This window comes from Onychostruthus taczanowskii, unplaced genomic scaffold, assembly GCF_017590055.1.
Source record: "Onychostruthus taczanowskii isolate IOZ18803 unplaced genomic scaffold, ASM1759005v1 scaffold4, whole genome shotgun sequence".
NCBI classification, from domain to species: domain Eukaryota; kingdom Metazoa; phylum Chordata; class Aves; order Passeriformes; family Passeridae; genus Onychostruthus; species Onychostruthus taczanowskii.
Genome location: NW_024501459.1, coordinates 23,148,320 through 23,166,777, shown reverse-complemented (window position 1 = coordinate 23,166,777; position 18,458 = coordinate 23,148,320).

The window sequence follows — 18,458 nt, the reverse complement described above, 5'->3', positions numbered from 1 at the left end:
ACCACAAAAACCAACCTTTGTTTAGTAACAAGCTGGGGTTTGAGCCACATAAGGGAGAGGGCCGATGAGAAACAGATTCTACTCAGTGGGATAATGCTTTTTATCAAGCCAGTTTCCTGTCTCAGTTGTAAAACTTCCCCCCTCCCACGAAGTACCAAGACATTCTTATGTAGGCCTGAAGGTATTCATCCCTTCTGATGGGGCATAAGTGGCTCAACTATGCGGGCTGGTGTGAGAGACAGCTGTCATGTCTTCAAAGGTGTCGTGTACCATCAAAGGTCCTCAAAGTGCCCCAGACACATTTCTGAGGCCTTCCACCTCAGAGAACTGTGTGCAATCCTCCCTCCGTAATCCACAGTGCTGCAAGAGATCTACAGGGTTACATCAGGCAGTGTAAAACTGCCCCCTCAGGGGAGGTACCTGGGCATTCCCACAAAAAGCTGAATTTGCATTAACCCATTGGAGTCTGTGTTTCATGGGCCTCCCCTATTCTGATGGATTCAGACTCTAATTCAGACTTCAACCAGCGGACATTGAAATTTAAATGATCAAGTCTCATTTCTGGATCCACAGGTGGTGATATTTTCCTCTCCACAATCTACTCCTATCCTTTCTTTTTCTTTATTTGCTTTAAATATTTTCTTGAGTGATATCTTTATACTTCTATATTGTTACATTACTATAGAGAATAATAACCTAAATGGCTACATACCTCCTTTCTATTGCAACCAAATTGTTCCAAAATAAACCGTATACACATATATGTATATTTAAACACCGATCATTCACTGTTGTTTCACTCCAATCCACCCCAAGGGAATCTATTAAAAAGAAGTTCAGTTACCCTCACCTTCAGGGACAGGTCGTAACACTGAGTCTGTAAGTTTAACATCTGTAAGTATCGGGAGTCCAATTCCCTTTCCACACCTGTGTCATTATTCTGGCATGATGCCAATGAAAGGCTTCTGGCTGCTGAAATTGGGAGTTGCATTTAAAAAGAGCAGTCAGTGATGAATCTAACATAGGTTTTTATCTGCAAGCATTTATTAAGACTGAGCTGGTAAAGAGGGAGATGGGACTAAGCAAGGTAAGAGAGGAAATAGAAATTAATGGCAGGGAGCTAGGAAAAAGCAAAAGGACAAAAAGGGCCTGGGAGGAGGAAAGATGATGGAAACAAAAGAATCATTGCTGAAACAGAAGGATGCTTCAAAAGTGAACTCACAGACATGGTAGCACACTGGGGAAAGATGTACAGAAAAGGAGGGAAATTAATAATGTATTGCTCCATTGAACTTCAGTTCTGAAGTGGATGGTGGAATTATTACTGCAATTTTAAAGTTTTCCAACTGAATTGGAATCAAGCTCTCACTTCACTCTTCACATCCTATTAGGCAGTTCTTAGATCATAGCTTATAGGTGCTCATAATTTCCCATCCTATGGTGGCTCTGATGACCTCCTTGAGCCTTGTCTTCCCCCTGGCACAGACTAAATGCAACCAGCTCTGCATCCATCTGCAGCTGGCCTCCCTTTTCATCCTATCACTAAGTTTTCCCTTATAGAACCTTTCTAACAACTTCTGTATTTACCTTCTTTTTACATCATCCCATTCACGGCATTTACAAAAAAGCCTTCCATGTACGATGCCCGTCACATTTTATACCATGCTGCCCTCTATAACTTGACTCTCAGTTAAGTCCAGAAAATTATATAATCAAAGCGTGTTTCATGAACCAGAAGCTTCTTTTTAACAGAGGTGAATTTTCCTGCCAAGCTCAGGCACCAAAATGCAGCCTATTCTAAACTGCATCCTTTTAATTACTGTTCATGAATTTTATGCTTTTTGTGACAAATTTTTCATTTTCTCCACTGGTTAGAAAATACATACTGTATGGGTGTTATGATCCAGTTCTTTAAATTATTAGAAATGTCTCTGCCTGAACTGAGGTGCAAACAAGACCATATGCCAAAGTCAATAATATGGATTTTATTTAAAGGTAAATGAAAGAGAGAAAGAAAGAAAGAGAGAAAGAAAGAAAGAAAGAGAGAAAGAAAAGAGAGAAAGAAAAGAAAGAAAGAAAAAGAAAGAAGGGGACAGAAAGAGAGTGAAAGAGACAGATAAAGTCAAAAATATCACCACTCCAAACAATGTCCTATTGATCCTCTCCATCCAGTCTTGGTGGTGAGGGTCCCCCCCAGACACATAGAGTCTGATGGACTAATATACATTTAAGCCAGGTGGGCATGCCCAGGTACCACCCACCTGGTGGCGGGCAGGTAATTTTGACACTGTCTCTTGTAGCAGACTTTGGATCTGTTGAATTGCTTTGCATCACGCGCAGCATTCTGGTGCAAGGCCTCAGGAATAAGTCTGGGGAGAACTTTGAGAGGCCTTTGATGGGTTATGACACCCCCTCAGCTGCTCCTCACATGAATGTCCCATGGATATGGCCTTTCCGGGGTGAGGGGATGGGGGGAAGTCTGTGCAAACCTGCCCTCAACAGAGAGCCTGAGGGCTGTGGCTTCCCCCGCCCCATGGAACCCAGACAGGGATGATTTTTGGAACAGCTGCTGGGTTTGGCTTTCTTGTGGATGCATTCTTCTCCCTAAGCCTTGTTTGCTTTTTGAGGTGATTGAACAATAGTCACCTCTATCTTATCTCAAGCTGCCTTAGGTGGCTTAGTTCACAGCCCAGATTCCCCTTAGGAGGCATCTTCAGGGAGGGGAGGGCTTTGGTGATCACACTTTCTTTATACAGTTTTGTCATCGTGAGGAAAAGGTCCTTCATAACAATGTTTCAGCCATGAACCATAACATTTCAGTCTCTGACTACTGGGAAAAGAAAACCATTTCACAAAGTGAAGACAGTCTTCATGAGTAAAGGTCATAATAAGCAAGCATTGACTTGCAGCCTGGCTTGCTGAGTTTTTGCTTTAGGCTACTGGGTTTTCTGAATTTCCATGAAAAGTAAATTGAAAAGTAACACAAAGGTCATCTGATTTACAACTGAATGAGTTTTGAGACGGAGAAGAGACTGTCCCTCTCTTATCCACCTCTTGCCCACCTTTAGCCCTTCCACTGCCTTTACCACTCCCTCCAGCACCGAGGGATTTAAATTGTTGTACTTCCAATTATTTCATAGCTTGAGGTAAAGGAAATGCTTTGCTGCCTTCATCTACATGTACTGTATAATTCAGGGAATTAGCAAGAGGTGGTGACACTGACTCCCTCTCTAACACTGGAGGGACTACCAGTGCTCCAATTCACCATTTACGTAATCAGAAGATTTCTGAATCTGACTATCTTTGGTGAACCAAAGCAGTTGCCACCAGAAACAATTTGCCCCACCAGCCCTTCATCTGTTCACAGAGCAAAGGGCAGGTCTTCATCAAGAGAGAAAGAGCTGATCACGCTCAGTGAGAAATTGAATTAGAGGCACAGCAGAAGCCCTGCTGTAATTTCATTTGTTTCTTATTGCATTCTTAAAATTATTCTGTTGTTTGTTAAAAGTTGTTGTTTGGATTCAGTTATCTAGCAGTCCAAAATATGTAAAGTAGGTATTTTAAATGTAATAATCAGATTAAAGTGTAACTTGTGAAATATGATCAATATATAATTTCAGCCCTCACTGGACTGTAAGGCATCTGCATGACCATGCTGCCTAGTGCTCCCACAGCTGACAGCAAGTCCCATGAGACCTGTGACTGGAAGGCCATAAGACAACTGCTCCCAAATCACCAGTACTTACATTTTCCTCAATATCAAATGGAATAAGTGCAGGTTATGCCACCTGATAACCTGCTTATGCCTTCTCTATACAGTCAGCAGCTCTGGAGGGCCATCCCTGGCTGGAACTCCACTGGGTAATGAGGCATTGCCAGCCACTGCTACCACCATGCACGTGAGCCCCCCATACCTCTACATCAGGAGCAACCATCATTATGTGTTTGCTTTTTTGGTTTGTTTCTGAGTGCACAAACAGCAGAACAAAATGCATACCATTAGACTCATAAAGAATGTTTTCCCCTCTGCCACTAAATGTCAGCACCTGCATCTTTTTCTTTAGCTATTGCCACAACTTTATTGGCCACTTAGATCAAAGAGTAGACAGGCACAGGAGTGATTTGATTTTGGAACAGTCCGGAGGTATTTTACAGTTCTGAAAACACAGTTTAGGAAATATTTGGCCAAAATTTCCAATCAAGGATGGACTCATCTGTTCTTTGCAGTTTTAAAATAGGGAAACCAAAATGCACCACTGAGATCACTTACCCTGCAACATCTAACATAGCCCACAATGTGCACAAAACCTCAAGAGGAGGAAAGCATCCTCTCCTTCTGCCAGGAGCTGACTCCCATGCAAAACCAAAGAGCAGATATTTTCAGTTCAGCAAAACAGTTGTGTTGCTCTGTGGCAACTATGCTACAGAGCAGCAAAAGAAAAACCTCTGTCTTTTACATCACAGAGAAGATGCATCTGTCCCTCTTCAGAAAATAGCTCTATCCATAGGAACCACTGCTTTTTACTTTCCTTTTTGAGGTACCTGTACCCCGAAGGCAAAAATCTCATTATCCTTCTCTGTCCATCTTGGCCTGGAAATATTTTTAAATATTCCCTCTGGAAATCAGGTCTGTGTTTTCCAGAACATACGCTTAGTGTGTCCTATTGCTCTTTGAGATCTTAACAGGTCCAAATGCTGCATTCCTTCCCATGCTATGGGTTTGCACGCTCTCCCTGACAGAGATTGCTGCATGGCTGTGGGTGCTGCAGAACCTGCAGACATGCTGTAACATATGTTCTCTGATTACGGGCAGTTTAACAGGAATGGGGCAAAGTCAGGCACAGAAACTTATTGCTGATGTTCATATTTTTTGTGTCCTATTTTTCATTTTGAGCATGTACTTACAGCCACAAAGTCTCCCAGGAAAATATCTTCACTCTCCTCTGCCTTCCAATATGTTTGAAAAGAGAAGAGGGCAGACTCCACATTAGAAGTTAGGTTCCTGCCAGGTCACTACTCACATTCCTTTGTGGAGGCTGGGCTCATTTCTCTGCAGGCCTTGATCCAGGGGAATTGGCTGGAAAAGATCTCTGGCCCCAGGCTGCAACACCTGGTTTCCTGGCAGACACAGCTGTCTCCCTGAAGGCACTATGGTAATGGTACCACCCTACTGTCTGTCTGTCTGTCTTAATGCTTGACCTACATCTAGAGATGCAGTTAGAGAACCCACGGCTCCTTTATGAGTCCTTGGAAAGCAAAATGGGCATTTGTAATTAGTGAAGTGGTGGTGTGTTCTGATTATAGTACCTCTGCTTAATGCCACATTTACCCACAGTGGACAAAAATGTGATCTAGTCTGGAGTGTTATAACTACTACAGGCTGTTAACCACAGCCTGCAACTATCAAGGCTTGAAATTTGCCTATTTATATGGCTGATAGATGAGGACTAGATTTGCAGTACAGGTCTGAGGAGCTGCAAGTGTGACTAGTAGAGTGTAGAACCCCTTCACAGTGCTTGCTTTACTGCTGGGTGGATGAAGGGAGAACAGCAAAACTGCATATGTGAAGGAGACTGGGAGAGTCTTCCTAATCACAGGCACTCAGCTCTGGCCACTGGCTGTCAGTATACCCTCCATAAGCAAGTGTGTGCAATCATGTCCTCTCTCTAAAGATGGCATTGTCTGCCCTTCAGCCTTGCTCCCCTCACCAACAGCAAGCATACCAGCAGCAGCTCACTTGCAGAGTAACGCCATAATGCTGGCTAGGTCAGGCAGCTTAGCTTTGACTTATGCTGAACTGGAGGAAAACTGTCACTGCCATGGCTACAGACTGGGCTTGGGAACAGACTTCTTCTGTGTCTTGGAAACGAATACAGACAGGATGGATGATCTGATTTGGTCATAGACACTTTGTAAAGTATGAAGACCAGCTTAGTAGCAAGGTAAATCTAGTGAGCTACTCAAAACTGAAGACTTGTTTTGGGGGAACAAGGATGTTCCACCCTTGGGTTTTATTTCTGAGATGGTTTCCTGATCTGTGTGTACCAGGCCTGGGACAGATTCGTGCAACCAAACCATTACTTATGGGAAAACAATGCTCATCCTCACCACCTTTGCTGCTGTTACAGCAGAAGCAAGTAGGTGAGAGCTGCTCAGTGTAGCACTGCATGTCACAGCACTGGGCACAGTTATGGTGCCTTGTGCTTGGTGACCCGGAGCAAGGAGGGGGCAGAGTACATGGGCAGATTGGAATCCCAGCTGGAATCTTGTAATCTGTGACCACTTGCAGTTGTTTTGAAACCATCTGCCTGCCTCCAAACTTTTCCTTGCAGACAGATCAACACATAGGCAGTATGGATGATTGTGGACTAGAACCCCTGTGAGAAATTCAGTCCAACAGTATAAACACATTGTCTCATTACACATTGCTGCTGACGGTCTTAAAAGAACTAAAGTAATATTTTGTTTTTCAGAAGTCAGGCTATAGATATCTATGATTAGGAACTCAGCCACAAAGCACACACTGGAACATTGCTAACAAGATCATATGAAAAAGCTATGAAATTCTGTTACATGGGTTTCATGCCCTAAAGAATGCAAGTTTTCTCCCTCTCTTGGATGAAGTTTCCTGAGCAGAATCTTTGCTGAAAAAAATCCCAAATACTTTTCCATCAACAATGCATGGTGTCACTGTATATGTTCCTGTCTGAAACAGAGAAAATGGAAAGCAAGGCAGCTGTGATGAGGTTACTAGTAAATTAGTAGTTTCCTATTGGAGTGTCTAGAGGGAGGTGAGAAGTATTGTTAATTCTCAATCTCCCGCAGGGAACAGAAGCTGCGGTCAGTTCACGACACATTGTAAATCTGCTGGTATTTCTTTCTCAGAGAAGGACTCCTCACTTTCTCTGTGCCAGTGTAGGGTCACTCCCATGGCAGACAGTCTTCCATGAATTTCTCCAAAGTGGGTCTTTCCCACAGCCTCCAGTGTGGGTCCCTTCCATGGAGTGCAGTTCTTCAGGAGCACGTGGCTCCAGTGTGGGCTCACCCTGTGGACACAAGTCCTGTCAGAAGGCTGCTCCAGCATGTGTTACACAGGGTCACAGTCTCCTTTCTCCTTCAGGCTCCATCCATAGCTGTACAGGTTTTTCTCCTTCTTAAATCCATTACCCCAGAGGTGCTGCCACTGTCACTGATGGCCTTGGCCTTGGCCAGTTGCAGGTCCATCTTGTAGCTGCTTGGCATCCGCTCCATTGGACAAAGAGGAATCTTCTTACAGCTTCTCACAGAAGCCAACCCTATAGCCTTCCCACTTCCAAAATCTTACTGTGGAAATCCAATACAAAGACTTAAGAAAACTATTCCATTATCTTGCAACTTAACATTTTGCAATGCTGCTTAACATTCAGCTACAGTAAGTGAAAGCCAGCACTGGCTACTGTGCTGTACTTCTTAGGAAAGTTAACAGAGCAGTACAGGGAAAGATTTATGGTTACTAGTAGGGAGGGAGGAAATGTTTCCAGCAAGAGGGAAAAGAAAATCATTCACAGGGCAAATGTTACTTTCATTTAGTTTATGTTACTCATCTACGGCCCCAAACTCAAAATATGTTATTCTGAATAAGAGGAAGCCATTCATTAATGAAATGTATTTTTATGTAGTCAAATAAACAACACTCATTACAAATGAAGTTTTATACACTTATTTCAAGATTGATCCATAGATTTAAACACTAAAAGACATAAACTGCCTAAGTTACACAGCCTAATTTCACTACATTTGGTGAAGTTGCTTAGTGTTCACACCTGTATGTGGGAGATCTTTTGTTCCTTTTAAATCCCTATGTGTGCTGTTGCACTCTTTTGACTGTTACATGATAGTCTGCTTAATTTTGGCTTAAAGCACAAGAACACATAAGCTTATTTAATAATAATATTTCTTCAAGACTATCAAAAAGACATATGTACATTTATGTACCTGGCATCTTCTAAGTTCCCCAGCCTAATTGTGTATTGGGGTGTTACAGAAGAAATTATTTTGCTTTTGCATAATGACATTAGATATGGAGGGACAATTCTGGGGTTTGTGAGCTGGAGGAAGCAAGTTGATAATCAGTCCAGCCACTGCTTAGCTGGAATCTCGTGATTCTTCACCCTTCTGTGCCAACACAGGCTTTTGGATACCTCTCCTTTAAAGTAAGGACTGGTATATGCCTTCCACACTGAAGCAAAGATTAATAAAGTTTAGTAAGAGGTAAGCTTTCTTTTTATTCCTCCACCTATTTATTTGCCATCATTTTCCCATTTGATAGAGGTGATCTTCCCGCATCATCTGTATTTGGACTTTGCTTTGAAACCTGAAGAGGCATGAAAGAAATCTGCTGTAGAAAGGCAGACTATTTCTAGTGTTTATGCTTTTCAATACTTGTAGTAAGAAAGAACCTCTGAGAAGAGTGACAGAGAGCACTGGGGATAAGGCTGAAGAAGAAATAAGTTGTGTAATGTTCCAGAATAGGCTTGAAAAGATTCTTTCAGTAACTTTTCTACTATGCTCAAAGCTTTATCTTGTTGTCTTTTGACTCAAGTGTTTAGCCTGTATTCAGAGCTGTGCTCAATTAGTCTGCTGGTAAGGGGAATTGATTTTTACAATAAGGTCTTTCTGTAGATAAATTCAGTTTATTTACAAAAGAATCTACACAGTGTCCTACTTCTATGGACTTACTAAGACCAAATATCCAGTTCACTTCCTCATATTTTCCAAGCTGTTCTTTCCACTGACTTTCACCTTGGGAGCTCAGCATTCTCCTTCCCCACACAACTGCAGACATGGGTCCTTGGGGTGATGGCTCTGCCCTCCTGCCCTTCTTCCCTATGGCCTTGGATAAAAGATAAAATATCTGCTGTCAGTCCATCTGCTGGTCCATGAGGTGTAGCTGTGCTCTGGCCCTGCCATCCTGCCATCTGGCCCTGTGAATATTTGTTACATTTTGTGCATATTATGGCTAGCACCTGCAAAAACTATAAGTATGATACTGCCTGTTCCAGTTGATGTGTTTATGGAATTTCTTCATATGTGTTCATGCTCACATTACACAAGGCATCCCTTCAAAATGAATAGGGAGACCTTTTCCACATGTGAATTTAGAAAGGAATATGAATCCATGTTTGGGAATGACTGTGCATGTCCCAGTGTTACAGATGAAGTTTTGGTATGGACCATCACTGCTAACAGTTCTGAGTTCCCCAGCATTCAAAATATACCAGTGGGGGCTATTTAATTTTATGCAAAAGTATTATAGATCCAGATTTTTAAAAAACACAATTGGATCATTTAAGAGAAAATATTGAAGAGTTTAAAGCAAGGGTGAATGTGGAAATTCCTGGGGAAGCAAAGAGACTTCTGCTGGTCAGTATATAGGAAAATTTCAACAAGAGAATTGAAGTAAATATCTTGCTTGGTAATAGTATCAATGACCTATAGTTACAAAAATTTTCTTTTATTATTTGTAAGTACTAGCATGTAACATTTTACTGTTTATAGAAGGAAGCTAAAGATTTTAAGTTAAAATCCTAACTGTGGTGTTGCTTTGATACTGTTTTAATTCTGAGACTGTTGCCATTATGTGCATTTATAATTAATAGAAATTTTTGTAATTTGAAGAGCTATCCAAAGAAACCCAGACCTTATTTCACAACTAAAATATCAATATTTAGCAGTAGTCAAAAGACTGTGTTACAGCTTTGATGCTGAAGTTATGTATTTTTCTAATATAGTAACTAAGATTTAACTATAGCTGCCAGTTTTAAAAATGCTGGTTTTTAAAATACTGTGTATGACTAGAGGGGAGGAGACAACCTCAATAGCTCCTTTACATTGAAAATTTTCATGGTGTGACTTTCCCTAGCTTTCCCCCAGGTAAGGACACTGCTGATGTTTACATAACGCTGAACTTGTTTTTTCCTGCAGGGAGTGCATGGCACACAAGCTGAATGTTTTCATAAATGTAAGAACAAAATATGATGGTGTTTAATTTTCTAGCATTTGTAATGGGACTTTGTTGATTGTTCAGCCTTGAATTCTTTTATTAAATGTTGCCTGTTACACTGGAAAAAATCACATCTGTTTTCTTTGTTTTCAGATCAAGGAAGAAGAGTATTTGAGGAAATGCTAGATCAGATTTATAATCAGTACTCTTCAAATAAAATGGCAAGTGACTGATCTGTTATTTAGGTGTTCCCTAGAGTTAGCAATATAATCTCTAAGTACACTATTTAAACTCAATATTAATTAGAAAGATGTAATTTCAGACATTGTCATTTGGATACCATTAGACTCAAATTAAGAAATGGGCATTTTATTTATTTTTTTCCATAATTTTGTACATCTGATTAGTGAAATTCTATCTCCTGTATTCCACCAGTGACCAGCTACAGCAGCATTTTGATTTTGGTTTTTGTTTAGTTTTTTTTTTTCCTTAAGAATTATGACAGTAGATCAAATGGTAAATAGGTTATCTAACAGATGTTTTACATTTTTCAATTTACCAGTCTTTGATGACATTTTGTTTCAAACAGTGTATTTCTGATTAAGACATTCTATGTGATCCCTTTGTATCCCTGCAGCACTTGACTTCTTTAACTTGTCAATAATTACTCTTAAAGGACTGTTTGCTGAGCAAGCTAAATAAATGTAGATAGTATTCCACCTCTGGTAAAATTCAGAGGTCCTGCATGATAATCAGCACAAGCTACTCTTCTGAATTAAAAATGTACAAAGAGGAAGATTCTTAGAAATTAAGCTACTTTGGACAGGATGAAATATAGGTCAGATAACTCAGCAGATGAAAGACTGGCAGTATAATGCCATGCAAGTGAAATGCCATTGCAAATTCCCTTACCCCTGCAGCTCCTCATTGCTAGCACTGCTCAGACCTTGGTATAAGAACCATACAGCCAGGCTGGTGAGGAGATGTACAGACACGGGGCTTGAACCTTCATCCTGGCAGCCTCCCTACACTGGTATCATGACAGAGCTCCTTGCAGTGGCCAAATCCGTGTGATAGCCACAGAGCATATGTGTCTGATTCCAGATGTACTTCACTTCCTGCATCCTCATCCACTGCAGTTTTCACATACTTGCACCGCAGTAACCTAGCGGGGTCTGTCCATTCCACCTCTGGAGAAAAGCACACCACCCAGCCCACCTTCACTTCTGCCCCAAGGGAGCAGCTGAGTTGCAGATAGATGTCAGTCATCACCCTAATGCCCTGAAAAATACCCAGAGACCACAGCAATAAATGCAGTGTAAAAACTTTAGGTTGAATACAATAGTACAAAATAGTCTTCTTCCCACAAGAGTTCATGGGTGTTTTGTTGTTGACTTCAAATTCATGTAGAATTCCACCCATGCTTTTTCAAGCCAACTGGAAAATTTTCTTGGAAATTTCTGTCAAATTTAGAATAATTTTTTTTTTCTTTTTCTTCTCCTTTTTTTTTAAATGAAAGCTTTCTCTGTATTTAACTAGGCTCAGCTTGTTAGAGTATGTTGCTAATAACAGCAAGGTTGTAGGTTCAATCCCTACACAAGCCATTTACTTAACAGTTGGACTTAATCCTTGTGGGTCCCTTCCAACTCGGAATATTCTGTGAATCTGTGATCTCAAACTCATATTGCGGTTGACTATGGAATTTCTCCTCTTTCCATAACTCCCCAAGTCCCATCTGGTTTTATAGTTGTATCTAATAATCTGATGACATTCTGACCTAAAACATTAAGGTGCCATATGCCTTTGCATCTGCATCCTTTGAAAAGTTATTAGTCCTCACTGGTGTAGATACTTGTAGATGTTCTTATTTATGATTTTAATTAAATTTATGATAGTTCAAGGTATGTTTAGCAAATTGTAATTACTACTGTTTCTTTATATATAACCAAAAAAATTAATCAGTCTATCTTTTCATTTCCAATCCCTCAGATATAATTCTGGCTCTCCTTTAACTTACAAAACATAATTACAAGTCATACAGTAATTTTATTAGTGAATACCCTGAAGACTACAGGGTACATATCTTCTAGACTGGCTCATCCTTATATATTCTATTTCTTCATGTATTCCCTTACCTGCCAAATCACCAGATATAGTGACATTATCTTCATTACTTAATTATAATTATTAGTCAAGGGGTTTCTACCCCAGACATGCAGCTTTTGAGCAGTCTGTTGAACAGATTAGCAACAGGTTTAAAAAATAAACCATTTGATGATGGGAATATTATCTCCTAGCCACTTAAGAAGGACAGTAGAATAAATACTACTTTAATATTCGAAGAGCCCTATGTAATGAGCAAGTACAAATATAGAATAAAGGCTGTTTGTACATCCATTGCTAAAATTTATTCACTTTTGAATGCACTGCAGTTTAAAGTACTTTTTCATGCAACATATGAATTATGCATGTATATATATAGACATATATAAAAATTCCTTATGTGGGCTAGCACATTTCTTGGAGGAATCAAAATAAGAGGGGAGGGCTGCTTGATATTCCAGTGAAATCTAATTTGCAAGCAATTTGCAACTATAAATTTCACTTGAGATTTCCAGATGTTTGGTGCACATCTACACACAGGAAGAATTTCCCAAGAAATTAACCTTAATGGCTGCAGTAAAATGTATCAGAGGCTTTACCTTTGCATCTCTACTGTCTGTGAATTTCTACTTCATGGATCTGTCTTTTGCTTTTGTACTGTCCTTGTTTTTTTAAAGGCAAATGAATAGGCTTTTTACTAATGAGTTATATTAAGAGGCTACTGGATTTCCAGACATACGTGTCATGAATTATAGTTATATTTTACAAAGACAGTTTTTCAATTCAGTTTCCTAAACACACTGTAGAATGCCTAAAAACAGAATCCTTGAACATGGGCACTGTACATTTTTGCACTAAAACATCCACCGTCAAAATCCCCAGTTTAAAGAAATTGGTGGGTGAAAGAGTATTAGCTCATTCTTTACTTTGGAAACTCAGAAAAATCTTGGTTTTTACAAGGTCAGTGAGGATAACTGGAGCAAAGACGTTATCTCTTGATTTAGTGCCAGTTTGTGCCAGCTTCCACGGATGTCCTGTCAGCAGCACTCCAATCTTCTATTACTCTTGCCTTTCCTTTTTTTCTTTTCTGGCAAAACCTAAATGTCACAAGTTGTCACAGAGCTAAGTAGATCTTATAGGTAGGCTGGATTATCCTATGCAGAACTGTACTGAAAGTGATATTTTAGTCTAGGTTTGTTTAATGGGCAGTTGAAGGAGTCAGCAAAATGAAATATGAAGGTTCCACTCCTCTGCACTACTAGTTAGAAGAGCAAGAAATGAGTAACTAAGAAATTAGTAACTCTACAGAAAATTTGCAGCAATATGTGAAGCTTTCATTGACCTTTCCTTTGTCAAGAATCCTTCAATGCTTAGAGCAGCAAGTGCCATGTCTGTACTGGGCCTGGTCAGGAAAAGCCAGAATGTTGCCTGCAAACAGCTCAACAGCAGCTGAATGGGAGGTTGTCTTGATAGGTTTCCTGCTGCCTCAGATTGCTGGAATGAAGTTTTATAGTTCTGTCTCTATTTTCATCCAATTTTACCTCCTTCTACAGGAAGAAATTGCCAGGATTTGTTCTTGCACTTTATGTCCACATTCAGGTTAGGAAGTTGAAGTCTTCCAAGGAAGCAAACGAGGGAGTTTTATTTTCTCCTTGATGTCTACAGAATCTTCTCTAGAAAGCTGTATCTGTTCAGGGCACATAGAGATTAACAGCATGGCCAGAGTGTATACTGTCTCTGGACACACAGATTAAGTGTGAGGAAATACTGGCTTCCCCTCAATTTTTATCCTTCCAGCTCTAGATCTGTGACGAGTAAGGAGGGGAAGGAGGGCACACAGGGGAGTAAAATGAGAGATGGGTGCAGCAGTGTCAGCTAGCTGGCTTTCTGGGACACAGGCCAGTCATCAGAGACAGTGACAGAGGGTTTAGTGCTGACAGAGCTGTGCCTTTACCCTTTGGACCTGGACAGTCATGAATAAACAAGTAACTGTGAAAAATAACAAAATGCCTTTCAGAATTTTAAGAGCCTCACATGCTAGTTCTCATGAAAACTATCCCTACTGCAGTATTTCCAGGGGTCCCAGATATCTCCTGCAATGCAATTATGCAGGCTCAGTAGTAAACTATTCTGCACATTTTGAGCTAAAGGACAATGTAATAAATGACTGCAGTAAACTACATTGATATTGCATTAAATTGCATCTGAATCCAACACTACTGGTGGTGAAAATCTGCCCTGCAGCCTCTCACTGTCCTCTTGTCTGCTTACATCCTCCTTGATACTGCAATACCAGTGTGAGTCCAAGGTAGATTAGGAGCAGCTGTTCTGTAGCAAACAAACAAAAGCCTTTGTCTATTAGCCCCTATCACTTTTTTCCAGTGGGGAAAAAAAGCCAGATGTCTGTTTGCAGACAAGTGAAACTTCATAAAATGCTTGAATTTTTCACAAACAGAAAATCTGAAGCTTGATCCAAGAGTGATTTCAGGCAAATCTGATATTAGTGGAGTTTCATTCACTTCGCGGAACAACACTAATTCCAGCAGTTCATGATACAGTTTCTAACTCAAAAGTCTCTGAATATTGCCATGAAGATATTTCAGTGTTATTGTAGAAGCCTAACTGGAATATATTTTTTAAAAACCATGTCAATAAATGAGCAGCATAACATAGCAGGACTAAAGCTTAAAAGAGAAAAATGAAGTGCCAAATTGCCTGGCACAGTGAAGAACTAAAATGTAAAACAACTGAGTCTAGTCCTAAATGTATTTTTGGTATATTGAAATGCTCCTCCAAATGATCATTCTAATTGTAACCCACTGATATCTGTAGCTACAGGGAAACAGGAAATATTAGGACATCTCTTCTGCTGTGAATCTCCCACTGTCACTCATGGGAGATGCACTGAAAGATGCAAATGGGATTTAGACACACAGGCTTTAATTTACTCCTGTAGCTCTAATGACTAGATGTAAAATGTACTGTTGATATGTTCTCTGAAGAATAGGTGACATAATGTGAATGTCATAATCTTAATCTTCTTTTCACATTTTCTTGTATTTTAGTTAAAAGGCGGAGAAATGCTAAAATGAAAATGTAATACATCTTTCTTCACTACAGGATATCACCCTACCACAAGGTCCAATTAGAATACTGAATTATTAAATTTAGGGCATTTTATTTTAATTTATATTACTTGAATATACTAAGGTACATCTTCAAGGTCTTGAAATGCACTTGCTCTGTCTTATGAGTGGTTTAATAGGGGTTTGCTTTCACGAATAAGAAAAAGTTTGAGTATGGGCTTTCAAATAAAGGTGGTTTGGTCAGAGTAGACTAGAATGATCTACAAAATACCTTTGTAAATGGAAACAAACTGCAAAATTGAATTTGCTTTGAGTTCTAATTTACATGCATATTTTGTACACACTTCAGAACGAAAAAGTTTGTGTTCCTCTTGGGGACATCGGGAGCTTTGTAAGTCCCTGTCACTCTTAACATATATCCACATGGTTTATGTCTTAGCTTTACTGCATCACCAAGTTTTATGAGTCAAGTCATAGGCAAAGTTTTATTGAGAGCCTTACTATTTTTTAATAACCTTGTCATTTGGGGCAAGGGAAGGTGAGAACTAGAATGACTCCTAGGATTTTTTGTAATAGGTACTATTAAGATTAAAGTACCTAAGTAAGAATGGAAGGTGGAACAGTGTATTTTAATGTAACACATACACGCACACACACACATATACACAAAGAGGTGTGTATGTGTCTGCTATAAATTTGGATTTTTGACAGAATAACTGTCATGTTCAGAAGTTTATACAGAAAAGTGTGGTATTCCTTGGAATGCTTTTGCTCAAGCCAGTAGCTGTTAGTTGCTCCATCTGTACTTAACAGATAAGATGAGATGAGCTTGAGAGAAGCTCTTAGAAGACCCTCTCATCTAACCCAGGGTATCCTGTCGCTTATCTTAAGGTCTTACTATAGTTAGATTATTTGACTCATAGTTCGCATGAACGTAAGAGATACCAATGCTTTTGGATTTAAGACTGTAGTTTGTCTCGCCAAATCCATGCCTTATGACCCAAATTATGATTTTGAAGGATAGTTTCCACTGGCTGGAACAATGGAAAGGATGAGTAAGACTGAAGTAATGTAATCCCACTCTGGCTTCTCTAGGGGTTCCTCCCTTTGAAGTTAGCATTTATCCTACAGAGTGCTCATCACCGCCTCTACAAGTTTAGACCCTGTGGTTTTCTCCAAATTGCAACTCACATTAATGAAAGGGCATTAGATATGGCTAAGCCAAACAAAATTTGATAAGAATTTTAAAACAGCATCATTTCAACTGCCATGATGTAAGAAAAACACACCACTTCATTCTTGGTCCTGGAGAATTGTAGACATCAGTTCTGGCATCCACTAAGGAAGGAGACTGGATTAAGCCTGTGAATCATCATAGAATCGGGTTGGGTTGGAAGACACCTGAAAGATCATCAAGTTCTAAGGCCCCTACCATGGGCAAGGACACCTTCCACCAGGTTGCTAAAAGCACCATCCAATCTGGCCTTGAACATTTCCAGAGATGGGACAACTGTAACTTCTCTGGGCAAATGGTTCAAGTGCCTCACCATCCTCACCACAAAGAATTTCCTCCTAATACCTAACCTAACCCTGCCCTCTTTCAGTTCAGATACATTCTTCCTTGTCCTATCAATACCCACCTATGTAAAAAGACCTCCCTCTTTTTTATAAGCCCCCTTATAACCTTTAGCTACTGAAAGGTTGCTCTAAGGTCTCCTTGGACCCTTCTCTTTTCCAGGCTGAACACCCTTATTTCTGTCAGCCTGTCTTCATAGGAGAGGTGCTCCAGTGCTCGGATCATCTTCATGGTCATCCTCTGGACTCACTCTAACAGCTTCACAGCTTTCTTTTGCTGAGGACTCCTGTGTCTGGGATCCTTCCCTCGGACTCAGAGTCTTCCACTTGGAGGTTATGGGTGCACAGTAGAAACAGATGATCTGGAACCGTGACTAAATACTAGCTGCACTCAACAAGATTAAAAAAATCTATTTGGGCAAAATATAAACATATTAGGCTTGTTGCTTTTTCCTCCAGATCTATCAACATGCAGAACATGATTACCGCTATAAAACTACAATTTATTCTTCTTCTTCAAACTTTAATAAATTCAGTAACTTTAAACTGCTGTACTTTAGAAGTAGTTCACTACTTCAGACTATGTGCTGTTTCTGTTTTAATGACCAGTGGAGACATAATGTGCATGTGCAGGCCAGACAAAGGAGGTTCTAATTTAACCTAATTAAAAATCAAGAATATTATCAGTGTCAGTATGGAGCTTGAAAAGATAATTGCTTCAAAAACTGTATGTAAGAAAAAATAAATTTAATTTAGAAAATGAAAGAATCCACAAAAAAACCCCAACTTGTAGGCTTTTTAATAGTTCTTTCCACACTAACTAATTAGCCTCTTAGGTTTTGAAAACTGCTCATGAAATGTTCTGTTAGTATTGAAGAGGTTTTTTGGTTTTCTTCTTTTCATGAAGTCTTTTGTCTTGGCTTTTTCTTTCTTTCTTTCTTTCTTTCTTTCTTTCTTTCTTTCTTTCTTTCTTTCTTTCTTTCTTTCTTTCTTTCTTTCGTCTTTGCATATTCAGGATTTTTTGCCTTTTTCTTCTCTTTGGTCTTTGGGCTTTTCTACAATTCAAATAATAGTTTAGTTCTTAATTTTATCAATGAATCAGCTAAACAGTTGAGCTCCTTCTGTGATTGGATAATTGTTAAAAGATATTTGAAATCTTTATACAAATTTCTTCAGCTGTAAATACATTGTTGTTACTAGACTTTAAATTCAGGCCTTCCTTATGGGTTTATTATGTTTTATTCAGTAATGTGTAAAAATCAAACAGAGATTTCAGTGATAGAAGTTTCTCCAAGTACCAGCAAGCAGATCTGGTTCCTTAATCCCGAGAAAATAAATCCAAAGGTATCAGAATGGCTGCGAAGAGCAGCCTTAGGTCTCTCACAACTAGAGTGAAAGACTAAATCTTCTTCTGGGATGCAATGTGACTATAGACTCCGATTATCTCCTATCTTCTGATACTATTCAACTACTTGAGATAACCACTGCTGTTTGTATAATGCACTGGAAATTTTGTAGTAAAACAATGCTAACATAATGCTTCTTAAAGCACTTCTGGGGCTGTTATTAAGTAAGCAGGCAGAAGAATGAAGATACCACCACACTTTTTGATCTTTGCCTGTCATCTAGGTCCACATTGCCACAGTAAGAGTTAAGCTGCTTTACTTAACAGCAAGGAATGAACAAAAGCAGTTTTAATACCGGTGGTGTTA